At 44.9% G+C, this 16,884-nt stretch overlaps 1 long non-coding RNA gene across 1 annotated transcript in view; it reads right to left on the bottom strand.

The window, feature by feature from the left end:
- The window catches only part of LOC132583868 (uncharacterized), a 43,805-nt gene extending 27,131 nt beyond the window's left edge, over positions 1-16,674 (bottom strand). Inside the window, exon 1 of the long non-coding RNA XR_009556225.1 lies at positions 16,478-16,674. This is a non-coding gene — a long non-coding RNA (uncharacterized LOC132583868). The remainder of the gene's footprint in view (positions 1-16,477) is intronic.
- Positions 16,675-16,884: the final 210 nt, after the last annotated feature.

Consider the following 16,884-nt stretch of genomic DNA (forward strand, 5'->3'; position numbering starts at 1 on the left):
TTGTAATATCCCCCCCTGCCACTTTAAGTAGCAGCAGGCAATGGGAACTCAGGTGGGGGAATCCCCCAACCTGACCAGGGCTTTGGCAGCCCTTGACAACATGACAGAACCCTTGACAACATCATAATATAAAAAGTTGCTGAGATGACCAGAAAAATCAACTCCTTCTGGCCATCTCTCAGCACAGGTCATCCACCAAACACCACCCATTCAAACACTTTGCTCAAGAATGGAACATTTGAGACAAGTCAACAGTTACTGATATTTCCTGGGTCTGGGGTAGGCTTCTTTAGAAGTGGACACATACCACAACCTGTTTCTAAACTGGGGCAACCATTCTGTCTCTCAAGGAGGTGTTAACTACCTCACAGACCCAGGCTGCCAGCACACCCCTCCCGCAGGCAGATTTAAATAGCCAGGAAGACTACTCTGGAATATCATCAGGGAACATAATTCTACACATGGTTGGAGGCATTCTCGTCTTTTTATTTCACATATACCAGGCTAGAGAGCAGTAAATAAAACCAAGACCTAGTTTTATTTTTTAACTGCCCATTTGATAAATATACACCTGTCTTACATGCATGCACACTGCAGTATGAATTGGTTTTCCTCATCAAGGGGTTCTATTTATCCTTTAGCCACCAGGAACATCAGTTTAACATATGTTGAGTTTACATTGCCAGCGATGCGGGATTATTTGGTGGCACATTGTGAAGTTTTTGTATGTTTGTAATATTGTATAGAATCGTTTGTTATAGGTGCACAGAACTGTTCATAAGGACATGCACATAAAATAATGTTTAAGAGTTTATTTTGAAATCAATACAAGAAACACTGCAGTCTATTCACAGTGCGTATTTATAATTCTGTGGTTTCTACACTGTGAACCTTGTATATTTTTAGATATGCATAAGTACAGTGCATAGCAGAATAGATGTTATGTGCTCACAACACATTTTACATGTAAATTGTATGTATAACTTGGGTACAGTTTAGAACTGTTTCTTAGTTCAGCTTTGTTTGAATATATTTCTCCTCTGCACCTACACCCCATAGGACATTTCTGTACCCGAGGGGTATTTCTCTCACCCACAGAAATACTGTTTGTGGAGCTTCAGCCTAGGAACAGTGAACATCTCAGGCAGAAGCAGAATGTGGTAAACTGAGAGGCCCAGTTTGCCTAAAGTGCTGATCCCAGGGGATTCTGCTCTGGGCATGGGGAGTTGAGTTACCTCAGGGGATGAGCAAAATGGGCCAAAGCCAGGCAGCTAATTATAAACGCTTCTTGGCCCTGCCTGTTTCCTTGGAGCACGGAGGCCTGTTCCCTCTGTGTCCCTAATAGGACACAGGGTCCCCGAAAAGGCAATGTGAGATGGAGTCCATGAAAGGTCAAGCAGGCAATCAGGAGGAACTGAAGGACCCACAGGTGGACAGCGCTAAATCAATGCCCCCTGGAAGAAGTTCGGCAGACCCTGAAAGGTGAGGCAGCCGGCCTCAAGTGGTAGCTTGTGGGATATTCATTTGAAAGCTGGTTTAAATTTATTGTTTTCACCAGCATTAACTGTCTCAGGCAGCTGAAATGCATTAGGCAGTTTCAGTGTATGTATGAAAACATACACAATGCACGAGACATGACCCACAAAGATCCAGGCGAATAAAATATCATACACGCTTCACGATAAAGGGTCTATCAGCAGCAAGATTTTTATTGCTCTCCTTCTCCAAAACACACTCCAAACAGAAACAACATAAGGCCTGCCTATAACATCACACATATGTATATAGGGGTCACTTTCGTATGTCTTGTTTGACCCAAGATGGCTTTGTGGTATTTTCATGTTACTCCTGGGTTTTTTCTTACTTTCTGTAACCTTTTCCAAACTGGCTTTGCTGTAACATTTTGGAACAGACTGTAACAGAGCTAGGATAGCTGCTGAGTGTGCCAGTTCCCCAGTTCACATTGTGGCCATTTCCCAAATTCCCATCCCCCACCCCTACCACCAGGAAATGTTGAGGGTTTTTAAAATTCAGTAATTGATATACAAAGATAATGGCATATTGGTAAATCAATGTCCAGTTATTGGGGGGGGTCATTCCCCCCGCCTCCCCTACCAGAACAGAAGGAAAATAGCTGTGACAACTGGGGTGAAGAAAAGGTGGGGAAACATGCTATGTGGAAGCCCTATATCTGCTGTGCTTCATCAACAGCCACAGCAACATTAGGGAAACACAAGAGAACCGCTACTGTGTGGAACAGACCAGGGAAACGCCAGCTGAATATTCCAAAATATGATACTATGCCATCCAATATCAGTGAATCCAGATGGTACATGGCATGCACACATCAGGACCCATACATTGTACCCTTACTTTTTTAGGCATCAAGTAGACAAGACGGCGAACCTCTATGATTCTACATGGACAAAACATACAAATACAAAGAGAATAAGCACTCATGTCTAAGAATGGCACACCAAGGTCCAATAACCTTCTCAAGGCATATACACATGAAACACAGAAGTGTCTTTGCACTAAACACACTAGTACTCCAAAAAGGGCAATAGAGAGGATACTGATTCTTCTGTATCATTCCTCTTGTCTCTTCTATTGTTTTTCACTCATTTACTCAGATTTCATTCATTGACTCCTTTCATGCCTCCCTTCCTGTCTCCCTGATGGGGAGAACAGGTCCCACTATAGCAGGAGACTGACCGTCCCCTGGTCCCCCAATGCTGCCCAGTGCAGCAGCAGTATAGGGGAGGGAGGTTGATCTCATAAGGGCATTTTTAAAAGCAGGAATATGCAGGAACACAATTCCACCTGACTTGGTGTCAGGAGTGTGGTCTAATATGCAAATGAGTTCCTGCTGGGCTTTTTCTGCAAAAAAAAGAGCCCTGTGTGAATCAATGGTGATGTCAGGGGGTGTAGCCTGCAATGCTTTAACAATTCACCCAGATTCACACCATAGAAGAGGGGTGGCCAAACTTGCTTAATGTAAGAGCCACATAGAATAAACATCAGACATTTTGAGAGCTGCAAGGCATGAACGTCAGATGATTGAGAACTGGAAGGAAGGCAAATAGATGGAGGGAGATAGAAAAAAAGCAATTTTAAATCCATTCTTCAAGCTGCTGGCTGGCTTGGCTTGAAGAAGTGATTTAAAGAGGGAAATACCTTCTCCAAGCCGGCTGATGGGGTGGTGGGGGCTTCAAGAGCCACATAATATGTGAGAAAGAGCCACATGTGGCTTCTGAGCTACAGTTTGGCCACCCCTGCCATAGAATTTAGAGGGGACTGCTAGAGTGTTACCATGATATCACTTCTAGTTATGCAACTGGGAGTGATGTCACATAACGCTGTCCATCCCTAAAAGCTCCCAGGGTTGTCAACACTGCTCCCTGACCTTCATGAGGGCAAGATTTATCACAGTATGGACTGCAGTAACAGTAAACAGCAAACAGCAAACATTCCTTTCTAAAGCAATAAGCCTTGTGTGGACTTTATTCCTGAAGCAGCCTCCTGTCTATGCAGTGCAAGAAACCAGCTCTTGCGACAAGTTCATATGAAGCTGCCTTACATTGAATCAGACCCTTGATCCATCCAGGTCAGTATTGTCACCTCAGCAGGCCTTTTTTGTAGCAGGAACTCCTTTGCATATTAGGCCACACCCCCTTGTTGTAGCCAATCCTCCGAGAGCTTACAGTAGGCCCTGTAATAAGAGTCCTGTAAACTCTTGGAGGATTGGCTACATAAGAGAGGTGTGACCTAATACACAAAGACGTTCCTGCTACGAAAAACATCCTGCTCTTCAGAGTGGCAAAGGTTCTCCAGAGTCTCAAGCAGAGGTAAAGTTCCCAGCTGCAGGTTGGGAAATACCCAGAGAAGAAGAAGATATTGGATTTATATCCCGCGCTATACTCTGAATCTCAGAGTCTCCGAGCGGTCACAATCTCCTTTACCTCCCCTCCTTTACCCCCCCCCCCACAACAGATATCCTGTGAGGTAGGTGGGGCTGAGAGAGCTCTTACAGCAGCTGCCCTTTCAAAGACAACTCCTATGAAAGCTATGGCTGACCCAAGGCCATTCCAGCAGGTGCAAGTGGAGGAGTGGGGAATCAAACCCAGTTCTCCCAGAGAAGAGTCTGCACACTTAACCACTACACCAAACTGGCTCTCAGAGACTGAGAAGGGTGGGGTTTGGGGACGGGAGGGACTTCAATGGGGTATAACACATGGGTTCCACATTCCAAAGTGACCATTTTCTCCAGGTGAACTGATCTCTGTCACCTGGAGATCAGTTGTAATAGTGGGAGATCTCCAGCTACCACCTGGAAGCTGGCAACACGAGGCAGAGGTCTTTCACATCATCTGCTACCTGGTCCCTTTAACTAGAGATGCAGAGGATTCAATCCAGGACCTTCTGTATGCTAAGCAGATGCTCTACCACTGGCCCTCCTCTAAATAATATCTTCACTATGTCCAGCCATTCATATACACGGTTCAATATGATGAGACACACAGCTAACAGAAACCATATACTCCAGCATACACAATACCTAGAAAATCTAGGCCACTGTACTGCCATGTCACACTCTCCTCTGAAATTAGAAGGGGCTTTTTAAAATGGTGGATTGTGCCCACAGTTTGCACATGTGTCAGTACCACAACAACCTTTGCTTTGATACATACAAATGCACCAATCCTATACTCCAACATTTTTCGGGGAAGCACGCCCCACCACGGCACACATTAGGGCTGCCAAACTCCAGTTGGAGTCTGGAGTTATCTTGGACTTACAACCAGTGTTTTCTCTAAGCTGAGTTAGTGTGAGCTAGCTCACAGTTTTTTAGCCTCCAGTTCACACATTTTTGTCTTAGCTCAGGAAGGATGGCCCCAGAGCAAACTAATTTTTGCAGTAACTCACAACTTGAATGCCAGTAGCTCACAAAGCAGAATTTTGGCTCGCAAGACTCCACAGAGGGAGCATTGGTTACAACTGACCTCTAGACTAAGATCAGTTTACTTCAAGAGAATTGAAACTTCTGAGGGCAGTCTTGATGATATCATATCCCTGCTGAGTTTCCTCCCCTCCTCAAACTCCACCCTCCCCTGGCTGCCAATAACTGGTAGCACCAACGAAACCATGCATTTCCATGCATTTCCCAACCCGAACCTGGCAACACTGTGCACGCATTGCAGTCTGCATTCCCAAACTGACAAGTGAATCCCTGGGGCACACCAACCATCCTCAGTCACTCCTACAATGCAGCACTGTCATGTTTTACAAAGCAGTCTGGAGACGGTCCAAAATATCTAGAGAATCCAAAGTCCAGAGAAATGGCAGGCTTTGTTTGCTTACGAGCCTGCCCTGGCAGATTTCCAAAGGTGGGGGTGATGATCAGGATGCTGATATATAATATAATGTTCAAATAATAACTACAGATTTGAGATGCTTCCACTGAATGCCACAGGATAGCACTGGAGGCAGCTTACAGTGCGCTAGAAACAATACATAGCTAATAAGGATAACCGGCAGCTCCAATAAAACCGAAGCCTGTGAAAATTGCTGGGACAGAGGTGGGAAACTGCATATCGGCAAAAGGCTTAGCCAAAAAGGCTAAGCCAAAAAGGATGGTGCTAACCAGTGTTCCCTCTAAGCTGTTAGTGTGAGCTAGCTTACAGTTTGTTAGCCTCCGGTTCACACATTTTTGTCTTAGCTCAGGAAAAACGGCCCCAGAGCAAACTAATTTATGCAGCATCTCATAACTTTAATGCCAGTAGTTCATGAAGTAGGATTTTTGCTCGCAAGACTCTACAGCTTAGAGGGACTATTGGTGCTAACATGCTGACAAATGGAACCAGGTGCTAGGCAAGGGAACTGCACCATCAAGACAACCTCTCAGTTGAATCCGATCATCTTTTCTCTTGACAGAACACAGCACTCCCTCCTGCAGAAACAGGACTTCCTCCCCACCCATCCTGCATTCACTTTCCAAAGTGCTGTCGGAGGAACAGAGTGGGCGGAAACCAAGGGGGGGGGGCGTTCATAGTGCGACTATAGGGCAGCCAGCTCTTGAGAAGAGTTACCAGCCTCCAGGTGGGGTTTGGAGTTCTCCTAGGGTTACCAGCCTCCAGATGGGACCTGGAGATCTCCTGCTTTTACAACAGATCTCCAGCTGACAGAGATCAGCTCTCCTGGAGAAAATGGCTGCTTTGAAAGATGAACTCTGTGGCACTGTACCATTCTGAGGCCCCTTCCCTTCCCTCCCCAAACCCCATCTTCTCCTGGATCCACCCCTAAAGTCACCAGGTATTTTCCAATAAAGACCCAGCAACCAGTGTTCCCTCTAAGCTGAGAGTGTGAGCTAGCTCACAGATTTTTAGCCTCCAGCTCACACATTTTTGTCTTAGTTTAGGCAAATTGATCCCTGAGCACAATAATTTATGCGGTAGCACAACTTTAATGCCAGTAGCTCATGAAGTAGAATTTTTGCTCACAAGACTCTGCAGCTTAGAGGGAACACAGCCGGCAACCCTAAATTCTCCTGGAATTACAACCGATCTGCAGACTACAGAGATTGGCTCTCCAGAGGAAATGGGAGCTTTGGAAGGCAAGGCAGCCTCTAGGCAGCACATTCCCACTCAGCTCCTCCCAGACCTCACTGTCTTCAGGCATCACCCTCAAATCTCCAAGAATTTCACCAACCAGAGCTGGCATGCATGTGGGAAGAAGAGTTTATCCCACTGAGGGATAGAGACCAGCCCAAGGCACAGCCACTCAGGGGCAGGACCAGTGGGGTCATGGTGTGGAGCTCAGGAAGGTTATACCCTCTTATGCCCAGGTAACTAACTCTGTTTAGTATTGGAATGTAAGGATGCCCATTGGTGTGGTTTTGCCCTTTGTATTAAAATGCCCGTTTAATTCTAATGCTGCACTGTACCCTGCTTTCTGATAGAAATGCAGGTGATAAATCTCATTGGTAAGCAGGTGAATAGGAATAAGGCATCCCATGGGAAGGGGCAGGAGGGTAAAAGTAGTCTGTGCACAGCACTAGGGCAGGTGTTAGCTTGCCCAGGGTTTACATACCATAGTTTTTATGCTTGTTACTGCCTCCTTTGAATCAAGCCCAGAAAGACTGGGTTAGATCAAGACTAAATTGGAAATTCACATGGATTTCCTGTTCTCACTGCAGACTCCCCTCATATCATTCCTTAGGGTCCCTTATCCCCCGGGAGCACAATTCAGGGAGATCACTGGACTACAGTGGGTGGCAGGAAAGTTCTGTTCTGTCATTGAAAAATGTAGTGTGGATCCAGCCCATCAGCATTAAAATATCTTCCAGAATTTCCAACAAGTTGTTTGTGAAAGTGATATAATACAATGCATGCAGATTTCCCAATCCCCCTAATAAGGAGATCATCAGGCTGGTAGAGAAAAACCAGCTGGCTTTTCTCTTCTGCTGTACACAGTGCAATCCTATGCAGAGTTGCTTTGGAATAAGCTCATTCAAATCAATGGGCTCAGAGAGGAGTAACACTATACAAGATTGCTAGCCACAGTTTTATGGCAGAAGTGACTTTTTGTGAAATTTGAGCCCACCCATCCCCCACACTGCTTTGGTTTAACTGCAGTGGCCACAGAAATGATCCTGGGAAAGCCAGTTTTTTGAGGATTCCTAGGGGGTTTGATTATATTAAGCAAGCTTGAAACTGGTGTTGGCAAAGATACCACAAACATCCTGGTTTGAGCACTAAGTCTGGCCCTGGGAGACTCGGATCTCTGCTCATTCCCTGGAACTTACCAGGAAATACACTTCTCAGCCTAACCTGCCTCACAAAGTCCCCATAGATAAGAACATACCATAAAAAGGGAAAGAGAGAGAGATAAGGATATTCGCATAGCACATCCTGGGAAAGAAACCTCACATGAACGCATGAAGGTGCTGTATGTTGAATCAGACCACTGGTCCATCAAGATCACTCTTGGCTGTTTACACACAACAGGGATGAAGTTCTGTGGTGGTCATGTTGCCAGGGTATTTTGTTGTTGTTGATTTGCACTTGTAACAAAGATACCAAAAACCATCAAGTAATCTGATTTCCTACTATTATTTGCTATAGTTTTCCCTTTACACTAGACAGTCAAGAAGGATGAACCACTGGAAGAATCACTGAAGGAACAACACACTTCTGAACTTATATTCATTTAGCACTGAGGGTAAATGGGTCTGTTGGTGTCCTAGTAAGCAACCTCCTGATCTGAACCTGGACTCAGAAGGGCTTAAGGAGCGTCTTGAATGGTCGCCAGGCAACCATACTTTCCTTCAGTCTCCTCAAAACAAAACAGCTCAGAAATGCAACACCAACTGGGGAAAGGGATGGGGTGGAATGTTGGCTGAATTGAGAGAGTCCTTCCAGCTGTCCTCCGTTCCTCTCACTGGCAGCTGGTTTGTCTTCTCCTTGGGTTGTCAAAAGACACTACCGGCCACCCATGCCTAATAATCAGCTGTTTTTACTGGAGCATTCATTCATTCATTGAGATATCTACACCACACTTTTCTCCAAAATGGTCTACAACCTTGCTCTCCCCTCCTCCATTTTATCCTCACAACAACAAACTTGTGAGGTACTTTAGTCTGAGATAGAATTACTAGTCCAAGATCACCAAGTATGGCAGAGCAGGGATACAAACTTGTGTCTCCCCTATCCTTGTCCAGTATTTTATATAGCCTCTCAGAGTCTTCAAAGTGCTTCACAGGCATTATTTTATTTTAATCCTCACAACAAGATAGGCCAGTATTGGTATTATTCCAATATTACTGAGTGAACACAACACTGTGAGTTCACAGCAGAGGCAACATTCAAACTAAGGACTTCTCAGTCTCTTACCCAACAGCTCTTACAGTAACTCATTGTGGATACAATAATTGTCCATTTTGGAAGGAGAATGTCGTCAATGAAACTGTTGGGGCTGAAGGCAGGCAATAGGTTTTACAGAAAATAGTGGCCTTTGCAAAACATTGGAAGAACTGCAGAATGCCCTCAGTCAATGATTGGAGAATCCAGTTTTGGGACTATGTTATACTTGGAAAAATATCCTCCTACAGTTCTCCAGCACACACACCCAAATCCCAGGAAGCGTTCATGAAGCTATGGTTTCCTATTGTTACATACCTCTCTGACCTTGACATTTTGCCAAAAAAACCCAATTTTTATCATAATCTGATATCTTTCTAAAAGCAGTGACACTCCTTTACTATTGCATTTTAGATTTTCTGTGCATACAAGTTTTTTGGTTGGTTTGTTTGTTTGTTTTCCTACTTTCCCCTTCACCTTCCTTTTCTGGGAAGTTAGTTCCCTCTGTGCATTTCATGCATTCTATGCTGTGAGCCACCCTAAGCCTGCTTCGGTGGGGAGGGCGGGGTGTAAATAAAATAAAATTAAATAAATAAATAAGCTGAGCTCTTTTGAAATCTTGTTGATATGTATTCTCTATGTAGGGAGTTTATTATGCAACTTTTTATTTTGATCATATAGCCTTGTTGTTGTAACTCCCGCTTGAACTTCACCTGTCTGAATCCGATCCTGAGATAATGGTGTAGACGTATTATTAAAGTTTTTTGTCAGTGGGGAGGGGGATTTAAAGGGCTAAGTGTTTTGTGAATAGATGGCTGCACTTGTTGTATATCATTTTTTAAAAGTTTAATTTTAAAAAAGAAAATGTAAAAAAGGAGGGTATATACTTTTTAAAGTGTTTTAAATAAATAAAAAGAAAGGGGGGGAAAGAAAGAAAAGAAAATAGTGCAATAGAATTGCCATGGCATACGGTGAACAACTCCTTTGTCCTACTGTAAGCCCTTTTCTGATGTTACATTTAACCACCTATATCAGGAGCACGGGCTTCATGCAATCCTGACATCTAGAGTTACCAAGTCCCCTGCAGCCTCGCAAATCGCTAAAGCGTCCGGGAAAACCATAATTTTCCCGGAAGCTCCTAGAGCAGCCAGCGCACGATGTCACTGGCACGATGATATCACTGCAAGTGATGTCATAGCACTGGCAACGTCGGAGGAGGGTTCCCCCTGCCGACCCAATGTGAGCAAGTGGGTTGGGAACCTCTGGGACGGGGGAACCCCCGCCCGGCCTGGGAACTTGGCAGCCCTATTGACAACCATAGTTGCCATTTTGTCAGAAAGGGGCAGACTATGCACAATGCAGTCCCTTTCAGACCAACTGGTGATTGGGCCATTTTGGGGAGAAGCTGTTGCTCAGTGGGAGAGCATCTGCTTGGCATGCAGAAGTTCCCAGGTTCAATCCGTGACAACCTCTGCCTGAGACCCTGCAGAGCCACAGCCTGTCAGAGTGAACTGAACTGACCTTGATGGAGGAAGGTCTTATTCAATATAAGACGTCTTCATAAAAACATAAGAGAAGCCATGATGGATCAGGCCAATGGCTCATCCAGTCCAACACTCTGTGTCACACAGTGGCCAAAAAAACCAAGGGCCATCAGGAGGTCCACAAGTGGGGCCAGAACACTAGAAGCCCTCCCTCTGTGCCCCCCAAGCACCAAGAACACAGAGCATCACTGCCCTGGACAGAGAGTTCCAATGATAAACTGTGGCTAATATCCACTGATGGACCTCTGCTCCATATGCTTATCCAATCCCCTCTTGAGGTTGTCTATGCTTGTAGCTGCTACCACCTCCTGTGGCAGTGAATTCCATGTGTTAATCACCCTTTGGGTGAAGAAGTACTTTCTTTTATCAGTTCTAACCTGACCTGACTGCTCAGCAATTTCATTGAATGTCCACAAGTTCTCATATTGTGAAAAGGGAAGGAAAGTACTTCTTTCTCTACCTTCTATTCATTTGTTCATATATATATATATATATATGGGAGGACCATGTGTAGGGCACTCTCCCTGTAGATGTGATAAATGTAACAACAACAGAAAAAGACCGTTTATTTCTGATCCAACAGGTTGCACAGCTTTCAAAACCCATTGCTTATAATACAACTGAAAACTTTGTTATGTCCCAAGCAACAATAGCTTTGTCAAACCACTTCCAATAGATTGTTCTGGCTGGTAGCTGGAAGAATGTAAGGAAGTGCAGCAATCAATTTGTTTCTGATATAAAGTGGCATTTGTACGTCCATCATATAATTCACACAGCGGGTGTCTGGAAAAAGAATCTGCTGCATGGATCCCTTCTCTGTGGTCAAGGCCTAAGAAATAAAATTGCATCTTCCCTAGTGCTCAGAACAAGAACAAACAGCTGCAGCCTGCAGGATTGACATAAAACATTCCTAAACCTACAATCTCTACCTGGAGAAGCGAAGAGACAGATTGGCAAAACCAGATGGGTACTCAAAATTGTCTTGTGCGGGACAAGTTTGGAAGGGAAAACAGCAGAACAAAACCTCCAGTGCCTGGCTAAAACAAGAGGAAGAGGAAGGAGGACGAGGAGGAGAAGAAAAGGTTTTATATCCCCACAACAGACATCCTGTGAGGTAGGTGGAACTGACGGAGTTCTGAGAGAACTGTGACTGGCCCAAGGTCACCCAGCTGGCTTCATGTGGAGGAGTGGGGAATCAAAGCCAGATTAGAGTTTGCCGCTCTTAGGGAATCATCAGGGATTGACAACCTCTCCTGGAATATGAAGATCCTTCCCTGCCACAGACCTAGTGTAGGGTAGGGTAGGGAGACCTTTCTTTGCTTACAGACTTCCCCCAACCAAAAAGAGCCACTAACCAACAACAATGGACCACCAAGACAACCTCTGAACCCATCCGTGCAACTGCTATCCACCCCCCCGTGCTGCTAGCGGTTTTTTTAGAAATTGGTTCTTGCTAGATGGCTATAGCATCAGAACATCACAATGATGTAGTATCGCAGTTTACTGGTTTCTTTGAATTCCCAGCATTAATTTTTAAAAGTCTCTAGTCTGCAGAAATATAAGGGGAAAGGTGGTCCAGAACAAAAGACTCAGAGACTTTAAAAATGGAACTAAGAATTCATAGGAAGTCATAAATCATGGCAATAGATGACTGCAACGCTCAAGCCAAACTTCAATTTGTTCTGCCTGTGGTTTCAGAAAAACCTTATTTATTGCAACACCAGTAGAGAATACGATGTTTTTCATAGTCACATACAAAAAACAAGTCTCTGCCTCAAAGCAGGGAGAGGCAGTGGTTGCAAGGAATTAATGCAATTAGAGTGAAGTGAGGATGAGGGCTACACCACAAACACATCACTTCCTTTCTGGCCTCTTGTTCTTCTTGGTAGGCCTGCACCTGTTTCCTGCTTGCCCCATCAAGCTGCATGGATAGCACCTGCCAGGTGACAGTGATGTGTGACGCATCTAAGACCTTGGCACTGAGCCATGGAAAAGCTGTCTGTATCCCATCTCTCCCTCCTCGCTGGCACCAAAACAATAGCTCTTGGGCTGGGTGCCATGTTCTCACAGCCTCATCTGTTCCTCCCTCTTGGCACAGTTCTCAGGTGGCATCCAGCACCCTCTAGCTGCAGAGTACATTGCCCTAAAGCCCAGCCCATATCCTTCCATAAGTGATGTGGAAAGGAGATAGGTCCCATATTCTGCAGTGAGTTATTGTGCCATGGGGTTTGGAAGGCACACAATATGTCCTCAGAGGACATTTCTTGCCCTCAGGATCAGCACACAGTGTTCTGTGACAGGAAAGAAGGAGCATAAAAGTCACATACCACAAAGATGTGCGGAGCACCAAACTCTGGCAAGTAAGCTAAGCCACGTACTGAATTCATTTCCAAGGTATTTTGTAGACTATACCAAGATGTGAACATATCCCAGAATCCCTTGCAATAGCACAAAGGACAGTTGGGAACAGCAAACACAATCTTTGGCACTTAATCAGGAACCATTTATTCTCTCTCTCTCTCTCTCTCTCTCTCTCACACACACACACACACACAGAGTCTTGGGAGGATTCGGGACAAAAATATTAACTAAGATGGCAATCCTCAGCAGTGGTCTATTCAGTAGTGCTTACTCTCTGGAAAGTATTCTTAAGATTGACCCCCCTAAAAAAAATTACCTTATTCCATTTTATCTTTTGAGTCTAACTCTTCTTATTTCCTTAATATATCCAGATTAATTTTCTATTTTCAGGCTGAAACGATGAAGGCTAATAAAGATAGTTTGAGGCTAGCTGTCACTGATAACATCTGTCCACTTTGATGGCTCAAGCATGGGAATGAGGGTTGCCCATACCCCTATGTCACTGCACAGGTGTGATCTGGCTTGGTTTCAGCAGGAGTACTGGCTGAGAAACCTTTTGGTGTGCCTTTCAAGTCACCAGATCAAAAACAGCCTGACTTTTACGTCATGGGTAGAAAAAATTATGAAGCTTGAACTAGACCAAAGTGCTGGACCTCACCATATACTTCCAGTGTTGGTGTTTTTCAGTACTTATATAGAAGGTTGCATTGGTTTCCACCAGTTCTCCCCTCAGGACATTAGGGGACCTTCCCTCCTCAACGTAAAAGTACAGTTATCAGGGAGTACTACCACACGCACACACATACACACAAAGCATTGTATACTTCCATACTGTTTGCTCTGACAAGGTGTGCTCTAGACTGTAAAAACCTTATGCTGAAATTAAAATGTGTGAGTCCTTAAGATGCCATAGGATTCCAGGGCCTCTGGCAGAGAAAGAAATTTTTCCAATGTCCCTTTGTCTGAAAACCTTTAATAGGAGATATCAAGGACTGAACCTGGGACCTTTGGCATGTAAACTATGTGCTTTATCATTAAACCATAGCCTGTCCCCAGATAAATAGCTTTATATACAGATAAGAGATGATTTATGAGCCATGACCAACACATTGGAGTACATAAGCAAGCAAAGTATTAGATAGCGTAAGTGATGTAGCCACCTGTTGATTTAGGGAGGGAGTATTGCCCCAGCTGGTTATTTCTAAAGCCACTTTCCATGTGAGGAGAATATTAGAAATGGCATTTATCCCCATTTATCTGTTATTTTTTATTATACTGCCATAAACATACATGATCCCAGCATATTTTATAATCTAAATTTATGTTCTAAAGAGGGAGGGACGGTGGCTCAGTGGTAGAGCATCTGCTTGGTAAGCGGATGGTCCCAGGTTCAATCCCTGGCATCTCCAAAAAAGGGTCCAGGCAAATAGGTGTGAAAAAACCTCAGCTTGAGACCCTGGAGAGCCGCTGCCAGTCTGAGAAGACAATACTGACTTTGATGGACCAAAGGTCTGATTCAGTATAAGGCAGAAGAAGATGAAGAAGAAGATATTGGATTTATATCCCGCCCTCCACTCCGAAGAGTCTCAGAGCGGCTCACAATCTCCTTTACCTTCCTCCCCCACAACAGACACCCTGTGAGGTGGGTGGGACTGGAGAGGGCTCTCACAGCAGCTGCCCTTTCAAGGACAACCTCTGCCAGAGCTACAGCTGACCCAAGGCCATTCCAGCAGGTGCAAGTGGAGAAGTGGGGAATCAAACCCAGTTCTCCCAGATAAGAGTCTGCACACTTAACCACTACACCAAACTGGCTCTCCTCAAATGAAGTCAGCTTCATATGTTCATAATACCATAAAGGTTAGAATATTAGATTAGGATCTGTGAGACTCAAGTATGACTCCCTACTCTGCTATGGCAGTTTGGTGTGTAATCTTGTGCCAGTCTTTCTCTCTTGGCCTAACCTACCTCACAAGTTGGGTTGCCAAGTCTGGAGTGGGATATATCTGGATTTGTGTGTGTGTGTGTGAACCCTAGAAAGGGCAGGGGATGTGTGTGCAGAAGGACCTCAACGAAGTACAATGCCATAGAGTCCACCTTCCAAAGCAGCCATGTTGTCCAGGGGGAGCTGATCTCTATAGGAACACCAAGAAATCTCCAGGCCTCACCTGGAGGTTGGCAATAGGGTTGCCAACTCAGGGTTTCTAAACATCTGGAGGTTTTGGAGTGAAGCCTAAGGAGGGCAGGTTTTGAGGAGGGAAGGGGATGGACTTCCTGCCATAGAGTCCACCTTCCAAAGCAGCCATTTTCTCCAAGTGAGCCAATTTCAGTCTCCTGGAGATCAGTTGTAATAGCAGGAGATCTCTAGCCAACACCTGGAGGTTGACAATGCTAGTTGCAAACCCTATTCACAGGGCTGTTGTTGTAAGGATAAGATGGAAAAAAGGGAGAATAATATTGTAGGCTACTTTTGGAGAAGACTGGGACATAATTACCTAAATAATGACATGGGGAAAAGAAAGAAAGGAGGGGAGGGCCAAGGTAATGTGGAATTATTGTACAATTGTACATAATTGGACTTCCTTTCTGTTAGAACACCAAATGCTTTAGGGAAAAGACGGATTTTGAGGGCGAACCAATTCAAACTAGGACAGAATGTGCTTCTTTCCCTCTGCAAGAGCATGGGTTAGCAAATGAAGCTGAAAATTGCAGGGTATGCTGTTGAGGGGGAAAGACTGCCAGTAGATTTAAATCGGCTTCAGCAGCAGTGGGGTTACAAGCTAAAGAAGAGACACCAACAGTTCATTCTCTTTCCTGTTTCTCTCTTATTTTGAGTGAAATTCCTAAAAGCAAATATGCCACTTCTTGTTCCAGAACTCCACGGTTCCTCAGAACACAGCAGGTGCCTCTTCTCTGACAAAGACACATTTGGACATTTTGAACCGGCTCTGTTTATCACGTTTTTATCCTGTCCTTCCTCTAAAGAGCCCAGAGCAATAGACGTGGTTTTACGCCTTCCATTTTATCCACAAAACGGCCCCGTGTAGCAGATTTGGTTAAGCAACAATGACAGGCCCAAGGTCACCCAGACAGCTACATGGCAGAGTGGGGATTTGAGCTTAGGGTTCCTCATTCTGACTCCAGCAGACCAACTACTACACCACACAGACTTCACACTAACATTGACACTGGTGGCCGCATCATACACATCTTTACCTATCTCTTATCTCCATTTGACGCCCTCCCTCCCAACTTCTGGAAAAAGAGATACCAAGCTGCTGCCTCTGAAGAGTTCCTGTGGCCAGTTGAAAGAAACCCTAGGAGGCTTGAAGCCTTTTTTTAATTTCCACGTGAGGTACATCACAAATGTAAAACTCGCCTTGTTCAAAACGTGCATTCAGATGGCAAAAACGCCTCTCTCTTCTGCTTGAGATCTTAAATTAACAGTCATCAACAAAAGACCAGCTGACAGGTTCAAAGGTGATGGCAAAGTCATACCAAAATGCTGATATTGTGTCAGATGGCACAAACACCCCAAGTCCAAAGATGGGACAATGGGAATCTGGGGACTATGGCTTTTCAAAGCACAGAGTTATGGCAGGTGCAAAAGCCAGCTGTACCTGCAAACCATCACAACCCCGATATCCTACAAAACAAGAGATTTAGTTCCTGAGCATCTCTGTCCACGATGCCTTTGAAAATGCTGAGGTCCCTTACCGGGTTTGGCTGGTTCAGGCATGGTGAAAACCACTGGGTAGATTCGCTGTGACGGTTGGAGTCGAGGATCTCCCTGGGGAGTGCACTTGGCCCCGTCCCTTTAAAGACCCGGCAGAGGGGACACTGAGGAGGTGTCACCTGACCCTCTCTGGCCCTGTGCCAAATTCCAGAGCTGTGGCATAAACCGTCTTCAAATCCCTGGCTTGGCCTTACTAGAAAAAGAACTTCAGCTTCGGAGGGTGTGTGTGTAAAGAGGAGGGTATGGAAATATAGACATGAACTAGCTCAGAGTAAAAAGGGGAGGGGACAGTCCAGGGAACAGCATCTCTGGAAAGAGGACAAGGACGTTTCCAGAACATTACCTATTCAGAGTAGGGTTGCCGGGTCTGTGTTAGAAAATACCTAGA

This window comes from Heteronotia binoei, chromosome 15, assembly GCF_032191835.1.
Source record: "Heteronotia binoei isolate CCM8104 ecotype False Entrance Well chromosome 15, APGP_CSIRO_Hbin_v1, whole genome shotgun sequence".
Taxonomy (NCBI): domain Eukaryota; kingdom Metazoa; phylum Chordata; class Lepidosauria; order Squamata; family Gekkonidae; genus Heteronotia; species Heteronotia binoei.